Source organism: Limulus polyphemus, unplaced genomic scaffold, assembly GCF_000517525.1.
Source record: "Limulus polyphemus unplaced genomic scaffold, Limulus_polyphemus-2.1.2 Scaffold2081, whole genome shotgun sequence".
NCBI lineage: Eukaryota > Metazoa > Arthropoda > Merostomata > Xiphosura > Limulidae > Limulus > Limulus polyphemus.
In genome coordinates this window covers 184,448-195,622 of record NW_013667691.1, presented here as the reverse complement: position 1 = coordinate 195,622, position 11,175 = coordinate 184,448, and the positions used below count along the sequence as shown (strand labels likewise).

The 11,175-nt window shown below is 33.0% G+C and overlaps 1 protein-coding gene across 1 annotated transcript in view; it reads left to right on the top strand.

The window, feature by feature from the left end:
- The window catches only part of LOC111087379, a 28,985-nt gene extending 24,192 nt beyond the window's left edge, over window positions 1-4,793 (top strand). The window contains exons 10-11 of the mRNA XM_022393827.1: window positions 2,315-2,485; window positions 3,827-4,793. The gene's annotated coding sequence lies outside the window, so the exon portion shown is untranslated. The remainder of the gene's footprint in view (window positions 1-2,314; window positions 2,486-3,826) is intronic.
- The last annotated feature ends 6,382 nt before the right edge of the window (window positions 4,794-11,175 follow it).

The following is an 11,175-nucleotide window of genomic DNA, read 5'->3' as shown; positions in this document are numbered from 1 at the left end:
CTACCTAACCACAAAGAGTTTTAACCACACATCCAATGTTGTTGTGTCTACCTAACCACAAAGAGTTTTAACCACACATCCAATGTTGGTGTTTCTACCCAACCACAAAGAGTTTTAACCACACATCCAAGGTTGTTGTGTCTACCTAACCACAAAGAGTTTTAACCACACATCCAATGTTGGTGTTTATTCCCAACCACAAAGAGTTTTAACCACACATCCAAGGTTGGTGTGTCTACCCAATCACAAAGAGTTTTAACCACACATCCAAGGTTGGTGTGTCTACCAAATCACAAAGAGTTTTAACCAAATATCTAAGATTGGTGTGTCTACCCAATCACAAAGAGTTTTAACCAAATATCTAAGATTGGTGTCTCTACCAAATCACAAAGAGTTTTAACCAAATATCTAAGATTGGTGTCTCTACCAAATCACAAAGAGTTTTAACCAAATATCCAAGGTTGGTGTGTCTACCCAATCACAAAGAGTTTTAACCACACATCCAAGGTTGGTGTGTCTACCAAATCACAAAGAGTTTTAACCAAATATCTAAGATTGGTGTGTCTACCAAATTACAAAGAGTTTTAACCAAATATCTAAGATTGGTGTGTCTAATAACTCACATCGTTTTAACCAAACATCCAGGATTGGTGTGTCTACCAATCATAGAGTTTTAATCAAATACACCAAGGTTAAACCATATTTAAACAAGAATGGAGAGGATTAAAGACGTTAAGAAAACAAACTAACTTAACAATCACAAAAGTCATAAACCGTCGTCCTCTATAAGAGTCACTAAATCGCATTAATGAACGAAACTTTAAGTTATTCGTTAAAATACGTATTGAATATTTTATCTCGTATATAAGAGGCAGGTGAATCGTGTTTTTAAAAAGTACAAAAAGGTTTGCCTGGTTTTTCTTGAATTTCACACAAAGCTACTCCAGGGCCATCTACGCTAGCCATCCCTAATTTAGCAGTGATAGACCTCAACTAGAAATAAATTATAGAAGACCTGGCAATGAACAGATGTTATTGGAGAAAGGCAACACGTGCGAAGCACGGCAACCTATGCTAAAGTGAAAAGCCGAAGAAGAAGACTGGAGGGAAGGCAGCTAGTCATCACCACCCACCACCAACTCTTGTGCTACTCTTTTATCAGCAAATAGTAGGATTGACCGTTACGTTATAACGCCTCCACGGCTGAAAGGATGAACATTTTCGGTGTGACGGAGATTCTAACCCCTCGACCCGTAGATAGTGATTCGAGAGCCAGAACTACCAGGTAAAGAGAGGCCCTTACTAAAATATCATTAGTTAACAAATAGGCAGTTAGTTACAGTGTAGCGAAGGCAAGACATCGCAACTTTAAGGATTCCCATAGATGTAACCCCCCCCCCCCAAAAAAAAACCTCTAAAAACCCGTTTCACAATTTTACTTATTCACTTACAAAATTGGCATACTTCTTTCTTGGATCATTTCACCACCCAGCAAGCACCCCAAAAACAAATCTCATTTTCTTCAATACTCAAAGAAATTAAATCGTAAAATTAAAATATACAAAATCTGGATACCCAAATTCCTCGAGAAGAAAAAACATTCAAACAAGGTATTGAAACTATCATCAGTAACCCCAAATAAAGAATTACCAAAATCTTTTCAAATTTTGTGACCTTATTTGGCCTACCAACAACGTTTTCCTTTAAATTCAATGACACAACTTACTGTCAAATTAATGGGCTCCAAACATGCTCGCCCTTTCAGCCGTGGGGGCGTTATAATGTGACGGTCAATCCCACTATTCGTTGGTAAAAGAGTAGCCCAAGAGTTGGCGGTGGGTGGTGATGACTAGCTGCCTTTCCTCTAGTCTCACACTACTAAATTAGGGACGGCTAATGCAGATAGCCCTCGTTAATCATTAATCAATGTGTTCTTAAACCTACTTTTGAGGAAGGTCCTTCAATATAGCCATACAATAATCATTCCCACTTATGTTAAATATTTATTATTCAACACATGCACAATGCACTTCTGAAAATAACCGTTGTGTATTGAATTCGTAATGGTTGTTAACCATGCATTACCCGAAGATGATCTGATCCTATAAGCTGAAACGTTGCAGTTGGTAGTTGTTTAAAATAAAAACATCTGAATAAATCTGATCAAGTTATTAAGTTTAATGGTCTAGTGGGACCCTCATCTCTTAATAAAAGAGTGTGATTAAGAGTTACTGTTGTTTGTGAATAGAAAAACCTTTTAATTTACTATTACAAAACCAGCCATTGCTATATCTGTGTGTTATCCGTTTATAAGTCTGCTGGTAAACCGCCGTCCTACCGCGGTATCCATCACGAAGAAGCACTATTTACAACAGCTGGTAGCTATGGCTACAGTAACCGTCGACTGAGCGTTCCTTCAGCTCCGTTGTATCGCCCACCAACTAAATCTGAAATTAACAAGACGCCACGTCCTCCTTCGTCATTGGTAAGTTATTTGTCTATACTTGTTAGGCCCTATGTTCTCTGAGACATTGTTTCTAAAAACAGAGACTATATTATCAGTTGTGACCAAAATAATCTACCTACTAAGATCAGAACTAAAATTTAACGTTTGATTTAATGCATCTAATTCAACATATTGGTATAACGAGGATTCTGCAGTGTCATAAAACGAAATCCTACGGAATACATGGAGTTATCAGATTGGTCCACTTGCCGTTATTGATATTTTCGGCCGTAATCCCAATAATATTTGATAAAGTTAGAAGATTTAAGTTAGTCCTAAATCCATATATTAAGTTAACAATGCAAAGTCATCCTCATAATAAATATATATATATATAAAGCAAATAAAGACAAATTATATATATATATAAAACCCTTTAACAGTACACTGGAAATGAAACTAAGATTAAAGGTATAATGGAATATTACTTCTTTACCAAACACATAAAACTAGTTGTTTTCATGATGTGTTATTACGATTCCATGTCTTTTGAAAAGCGTGGTAACACAGTGACTAAATCCAGAAGAACACGAGTACCTAAAATATAACTATTTGTATAAGTACTTTTATTGTTCCTAAAGCTAGTAACTTATTTCCACTATTTGTATAAGTACTGTTATTGTTCCTGAAGCTATTAACTTATTTCCACTATTTGTATAAGTACTGTTATTGTTCCTGAAGCTAGTAACTTATTTCCACTACTTGTATGAGTACTTTTATTATTCCTGAAACTAGTAACTTATTTCCACTACTTGTATAAGTACTTTTATTGGTCCTGAAACTAGTAACTTATTTCCACTATTTGTATAAGTACTTTTATTGTTCCTGAAACTAGTAATTTATTTCCACTATTTGTATAAGTACTGTTATTGTTCCTGAAGCTAGTAACTTACTTCCACTGTTTGTAAAGCTAATAACTTATTTCCACTATTTGTATTAGTATTTTTATTGTTCCTGAAACTAGTAACTTATTTCCACTACTTGTATAAGTACTTTTATTGGTCCTGAAACTAGTAACTTATTTCCACTACTTGTATAAGTACTTTTATTGTTCCTGAAGCTAATAACTTATTTTCACTATTTGTATAAGTACTTTTATTGTTCCTGAAGCTAATAACTTATTTCCACTATTTGTATAAGTACTTTTATTGTTCCTGAAGCTAATAACTTGTTTCCACTATTTGTATAAGTACTTTTATTGTTCCTGAAGCTAATAACTTGTTTCCACTATTTGTATAAGTACTTTTATTGTTCCTGAAGCTAGTAACTTATTTCCAGTGACTTAAAATCATATTATTGTTGTGTTATGTCTTTTTACAGCGAGAACGACTTAAACAAAACGACTTAAAGATAGACGAAGAAGATGTCGACGAAAGGGTTGATAGGAGTAAACCTACTCCTGTAGAACCTTAGCTAACCAAGCACCTGGTGATGAAATCAGAAAGTAATATCTTTGCATACATACTGTTTATTTTGTTTTTTGATACAGTATAATTTTCTAAGAAAAACATAAACTAGTTCACTTATTGTGTGTTTATTATGTGCTAAGTTTCTCAAGTACACCATGAACACTGTTATTAGTAACTCCATATTCAATGAACACTGTTATTAGTAACTCCATATTCAATGAACACTGTTATTAGTAACTCCATATTCAATGAACACTATTATTAGTAACTCCATATTCAATGAACACTATTATTAGTAACTCCATATTCAATGAACATGTATTAATAATTTCCTGTTAATTGAACACTGTTACTCATAGCTTCCTATTCAATGAACATTGTTATTAGTAACTCACTCCCTACTCAGTGAACACTGTTATTAATTATTAACTTCCTATTCAGTAAACACTGTTATTAGTTTTTATTGAAAAAACTTTAATTTCTTTCCATTGTTAAATGTCTTAACCACCAGAGAACAAATATCATGTTCAGTCTGACTCTACATATATACAGTTGAAACAGGTAACAAGTAAAAACAAATCGCACAAGTTTTTATGTAAAAAATAACCTCGTGTGTCTCAATAGTCTGTCTAGAAGAATTTAAACAAAAAAAATATAAAAAATATGTGTGCCTTTTTATGTAATAACTTTACGTCATCAAACACAAGAAAATAGGTAAACTAAGAGTGCTGAATACATGTATTATATTGGATGGAATTTTCATTTATATTCATAAATATTTAGAATAATATATAAATATAAACATTTTATTGAGTGCGTTATGTTTTATTTTCGGAATTCAACATGAATAAGAGCGACTTTGTACTGGGTTTTAAAAATAATTGAATGGTTTATTTTTTGCTCTTAGGGACAACATTTAAATAACTAATATGTATATTTTCCTTTATCGTTCCTAGTTTAATAAACACATTATTAATTATTTTTTCCTAGTTTAAGGCAAACTCAAATAAGTATATTTGATTCATTTAATGCTACTTTAAATGCTGAAACGTATAATTAAAAATAGCAGTACTTTGTTAGATGAAGTAAAAGTGAATTTTAAGTTTAATGTAGCAAAATAAGCTTGTGCTGCAAAGTCTCAGTGAAATATAAACGTCACGAGTTTTATTTTTATAGGTTTTTTGGTGACAAGTTAAGTTTTTAATATTTTATCATCGTTTTTATTTATTGTTTTTAAGGTCAGTATTTCAATTTTAATATCGTGACATGTTTTAATTATTCATTCACACTGTCACTCTGTTATTGTGTAAGAAAACAGTAAACAGATGTGTTAAAGGTAATTTAATCACATATGAAAACAAAAGAATATCGTATATGTAAATGTATATGTAAAACATTGTACATCTGTGACGTCATTCACTATTTATGTGAAGACTTGATCTCAAGTAACAGTTCTTATGTAGATGAAAACCGCTCATTTTACTTAAGATCCATGGACGAAAAACGCTGATTTACCTTATATCAACAATAGTTGAAAACTGCTGATTTACCTTAGACCAACAATAGTTGAAAACTGCTGATTTACCTTAGACCAACAATAGTTGAAAACTGCTGATTTCACCTTGTATCAACAATAGTTGAAAACTGCTGATTTATCTTAGACCAACAATAGTTGAAAACTTCTGATTTACCTTAGACCAACAATAGTTGAGAACTGCTGATTTACCTTAGACCAACAATAGTTGAAAACTGCTGATTTCCCTTCGATCAACAATAGTCGAAAACCGCTGATTTCACCTTATATCAACAATAGTTGAGAACTGCTGATTTACCTTAGACCAACAATAGTTGAAAACTGCTGATTTCACCTTAGATCAACAATAGTTAAAAACTGCTGATTTACCTTAGACCAACAATAGTTGAAAACTGCTGATTTACCTTATATCAACAATAGTTGAAAACTGCTGATTTACCTTAGATCAACAATAGTTGAAAACTGCTGATTTACCTTAAATCAACAATAGTTGAAAACTGCTGATTTACCTTAGAACAACAATAGTTGAAAACTGCTGATTTTCCTTCGATCAACAATAGTCGAAAACCGCTGATTTCACCTTATATCAACAATTGGTCTACCTTAGTTCATTAATATTTGAAAATCGTTGAAAAATCTATTGTTGAAAAATCACTAATTCGCCGTAGATTAACAACTGTTGACAATCGCTGATTTACCTCAGATCACCAGTAGTTGAAAACCCCTGATCTTACTTTAAATCAGCAGTTGTTGAAAATCGTTATTTACTTTAGATCAACAAAATCAATATAGGTATTTGTTGGGAATTAGGAAGTCGTTCATTTAAACTCTCTAGCTTACGCACCTAGCTACATTTTGTTGATTGTGAACTCTATAATACCAGTTAGGAAGCGTCTAGTTGGAATGTATTTTTTGGTTTCTAACAAAGTAAGTGTAACAGTAATCTATCGTTATTGTAAATCATGTAATAAAATTTGAGGTGAGCAAGAATTTTGCGACAGAATTAAAGTTTTCTTCAAAAGAAAAAAATATTTATATGTCATTTATTATTTAAGTATTTGTTAATGACTTTTTAGCTTAGTCAACAATGTGTAATAAAACTGAATGACTTTTTAACTTAGTCAATATGATGTAAAAATCCTGAATGACTGCCTAGCTTAGTCAACAATGTGTAATAAAACTGAATGACTGCTTAGCTTAGTAATCATGGTGTTAAAACCCGAATGACTACCTAGCTTAGTCAACAATGTGTAATAAAACTGAATGACTGCTTAGCTTAGTAATCATGGTGTTAAAACCCGAATGACTACCTAGCTTAGTCAACAATGTGTAATAAAATTGAATGACTGCTTAGCTTAGTAATCATGGTGTAAAAAACCTAAATGACTACTTAGCGTAGTTAAAATGGTGTAAAACAACATGAAGGACTGCTTGGCTTAGTCAACATGGTGTTATAGTTACTGTTTATCGACTTTTTTTACAGTTATCTAATTATGAATAACTGTTAAGGTAAATTAACAACCGTTTATATTTGTAAATTAAACATGCAGTTGTAGGTTATTTCTCTAAACTTCCAAAAGGAAATATAAATATTAATATTTAAAAGTTATTGAGATTTTTGCTGTATGACAAACATTTTCTGCTGTGATAGAACAAAAAATTGGAGTTACGATATAATGCTTTGTTGCTGTTTGTCGTATTTTAAGAGCACTTTAGGTTGAAACGTATTGGTGCAACACCTTTCTTCATATAGTATCTAAATATGTATTATTGATTGTTAGTGTAATTATGTTGAGATATACATATATATAGATATATATGGAGATAACCGTATTTACAAAACAGTATATATATATATTTATATATATATATAGTGTGTGATATGCAATATTAGTTGTTGATCATCACGGTAGGTAGATTCTCTTGTTAATTAGTATCAACTGCAGTCTACATACGTGATGTTGAAAATGCCTTTACTCACCACTAGGTGGCCTGTTATACACCAAGTATTTAGATTATATTAAACAATGCTTGTACGAGTTATTTTTAAATATATATAAATATTATTCACGTCATATCCATGTGTAAGATTGTTTGTATTTTAGGCTTTGTTAAGAGCAGTATTGTTGTGATTTCGCGATACATATGTTTTTGCTAAAATTCCCTTTTTTTATTCTATTAAGTTTCTGTTTTTTTGTGAGAATAAAATCATAAGATATTCGCTCATAAACAGACGTTTTTTACAGCTCAAGTAGAGTGTAGTTAAAATTTGGAGATGACAACCTTTGAATCTTTAAATGTGTTTTGAAATACTAAACTAAAGAACTGTGTTACATATTATGAAATCTCAGGTCGGAGTCAAGAGACTGCTCTTCAAATGTCGATAAATAAACACTAAGTACCTGGAGATAATTACACCTAATCTCAATTAATTATAGTCTAGTGTTAGTTCAGCGAGGAATTTGTAACGTTCTTTAAAGAACATAGATATATTAAATGTGGTATTATTTTTATTGTTGAATTATTTGTCGAACAACAACCGTGATTGTTGTATTTTTTATGCAACGTATCTACTGTTTAACGTGTTTCGGGAACTCTTGCCTTTGCTGAGATAATATAGTTTCAGCTATCAACCAGCAATTTTATATTTTATTTGTCAGCACCCAATGAATTTGTAATGTTTACGAACATGCGGAAATCTAGTTATATTCGTATTTATTCATAGCTAATCAGACACTGATCACTTTCACTCTCTCTCTGTACTAGATGGTTTTAATTTATAGTTTTCATCAATAAAAGTACAGTATTCTAAACTTTCATTGCTTGTTTATTTCATTAGTAATAAGGCAGAAAATGCATTGAAGAATACACAAAACAAATAGAAAGTAATCGAAGTTTGTAATATTAAGTTTATAACCATGCAAAATCCTTGTTATAAAAAAATATCAGCCTCTCTTTGCAGTTCATTGTTGTGAAGATTATCGACCACGTGACCTGAAGTGGAAATGATTGACCAATCAGCTAATGTTATATACAGTGGTCTTGTACAATTTTAAGACAATTGTCACTTAGAAGTGGATCACATAGTTTGAATTGCACCAAATTGTTTATAACCCATGACTAGACCTCAAATAAGGTACCTGGATACTTCACATACGTTGAAAGTCATCTCATGAATCGAAATTAGCCAGTCGCAGCAGACTGTCACGAGTTGGCTAAACAAATGCTTAAATATTGTCTTACAAGAATGTAAAACTGCTTTAAATCCAGGGGTGAAGTTGCCTAGTCCCCTGAACAAAACAGATCCTTATCTATAACACAAGCAGATAACCACTATCTGCCGATACTGGCTCGCTACAATCGTAGGGAACTTATTTCGAAACCATGTCAAGCATGCACAGCCGCAACTAGACGCCGTGTTAATTTAAGAAACAGACTTCAAATATCGATTTGTACCCCAGACACCGAGTTAGTTGAGTCTGTTCTCAGCAAGACATACAAAATAATTCACCTACAGGGGTGCCAAAAACACATACAGTGGACCAATAATACATAAAATAATATTATATTAACACATGAGTTGCTTCACCCTGCAGTCATAAGGTAGATTTTTTCGGATACCCCATTTCTTAGAAACATATACAGAGGATGAGTACGTCATATTAAAACAATTTTGTAGCCTCACCATGTCGTAACACAGTCCATGTTCTATCTGAGGGCCGTACACCAATAGTCCTGTAGCGTACTTTTCATTACAATAAGCTTCAGCGTAAGGCTGTCAAAAACCCATCACTTCTCCCTGTAGGCTTTCCATAAGCTATCTAGTGTATGAAAATAACTGTTTCCCAGTGTCCATTTCAACAGTCCAATCGCAAAGAAATTCATACACATGAATCACCAGTACTTGATCGATACGTCTTTGCGTGGAATAGCATGAATACCCTTTTCATTCTCCAGCTACTTGAGGTATGCGATCATGGAACGGTATGTCATAGAAGCAGCTTGTATACATGTGACTTGTTTTTTGTTGTGTTTTTTCTAAATGGAGGTTCTTCTTTATTATGTTGCTTGGGGCACGTGGACGGCTTTTGCCACTGCCCTTTGTGTTCGTCGTTTTTTACCTGTTACAAGACACCGCACTTTGCTTACCATGGCCCGGGTATGACTTCTTGCAGATCGCTTTCTGGATGGTTCTGGTTTCCCAGATTGATCCACATTTCTTCATTTTCCAGTGTGCAATAAGTGCAAGGAATATCGTACATCTTTATGACCTCATTGTATGTATATTTTGCGTAGGAATAGGCTGTTAAATACGGTTCTCAAATGCAACAATTTTTGGTGGCATAACAATACCTACGAAATTCCAAATAACGTTAAAACATACTTGTGATACATTCTGTTCCATCGCGACTTTGAATCGGCTGTGGATATCACGTTACTTGCTGATTTACAGATTAAAAATCGTTTTAGAATAACGTACTCAAACCTCTGCATGGTGTACGACAGATCTATCTAACTCACAAGTGAGAAGGAACTTTGTAAACATAGAAAGAAAACTGTAACGTGTAACGACCGATATAATTGTTTGTTTCCAATGTGCTTTGATATACATAAATGTCTTACTAAGTGTACTTTCGCAGGATCCCCGAAAGTGTTCTCCTTCAAGAGTAAGTAAAACCAAAACTAAGAGTAACAAACATTTTTATTTCTTGCTTTCGAAGTTTATATCTCAGACTGTGTTGTAGCCGACAGAGGGCAAAATTATTATTGTGATTCATGGCATGCACACATTTTACTGACGACATGACAGTAAAAATTGCAACGTTAAGCGTCTCTTATTTGATGGTATTTTAGTGTCTACTGACTGAATGACAGACAACACACAACTGTATAGTGGTGCGAGTGATTAAAACAAATTACCCTTCCAGAGATTTAGCATAAGGAGTATATATCATTAGCCCATGACCCAATAAACGCAAATGTACTGGGTCATGATCCTATTGAGGTTCCTAAGGTAACTTAGCTTATGACATCATACTCGGAAAATATATTGATTTCTTTCGGGGAATTATAGAAAAAAGCTATAGAAGTAAATCTCCTTAGAACTGTTAAAATATGTGAATATTTTATTGTTATTAAATATTCGACTTAACATATAACTTTTATTTTTTATGATATGACTCTATTTTCTTTTCGTTACACTTTACGGTTTTCTGGAAGTAAATAATGTATTTTAAGTTCAGCGTTAAATATTTGTTATCGAGCCTCAGCAAAAAAAAAAGAAAACATTGAAACCTTAAAATATATGTTGTTACTTTCCTCTTAGCTAACAAAAAATATAATGAACCGTGTAAAAGCGAATAAGAAACAAAATAAATTGGATCAACACCTCAACACTTTTGAGTCTGGAAGTTATGTGTGAAGTTTTTGAGGATTTGGATGTGTGTAGTAATTTTCCAGTAAGATCAGTGACTTAAAATTCTGCCCTTCTTCGTTATTTGGTAATCTACCAGCAATATCAGTGACTTGAAACACTATCCTTCTTCGTTGGCTGGTAATCTAAAAGCAACATCAGTGACTTGAAACTCTGTCCTTCTCCGTTGTCTGGTAATCTAAAAGCAACATCAATGACTTGAAACTCTGTGTTCTCCGTTGTCTGGTAGTTTACCAGGAACATCATTACTTGAAACGTTTCCTTCTCCGTTGTCTGATAATCTACCAGCAAT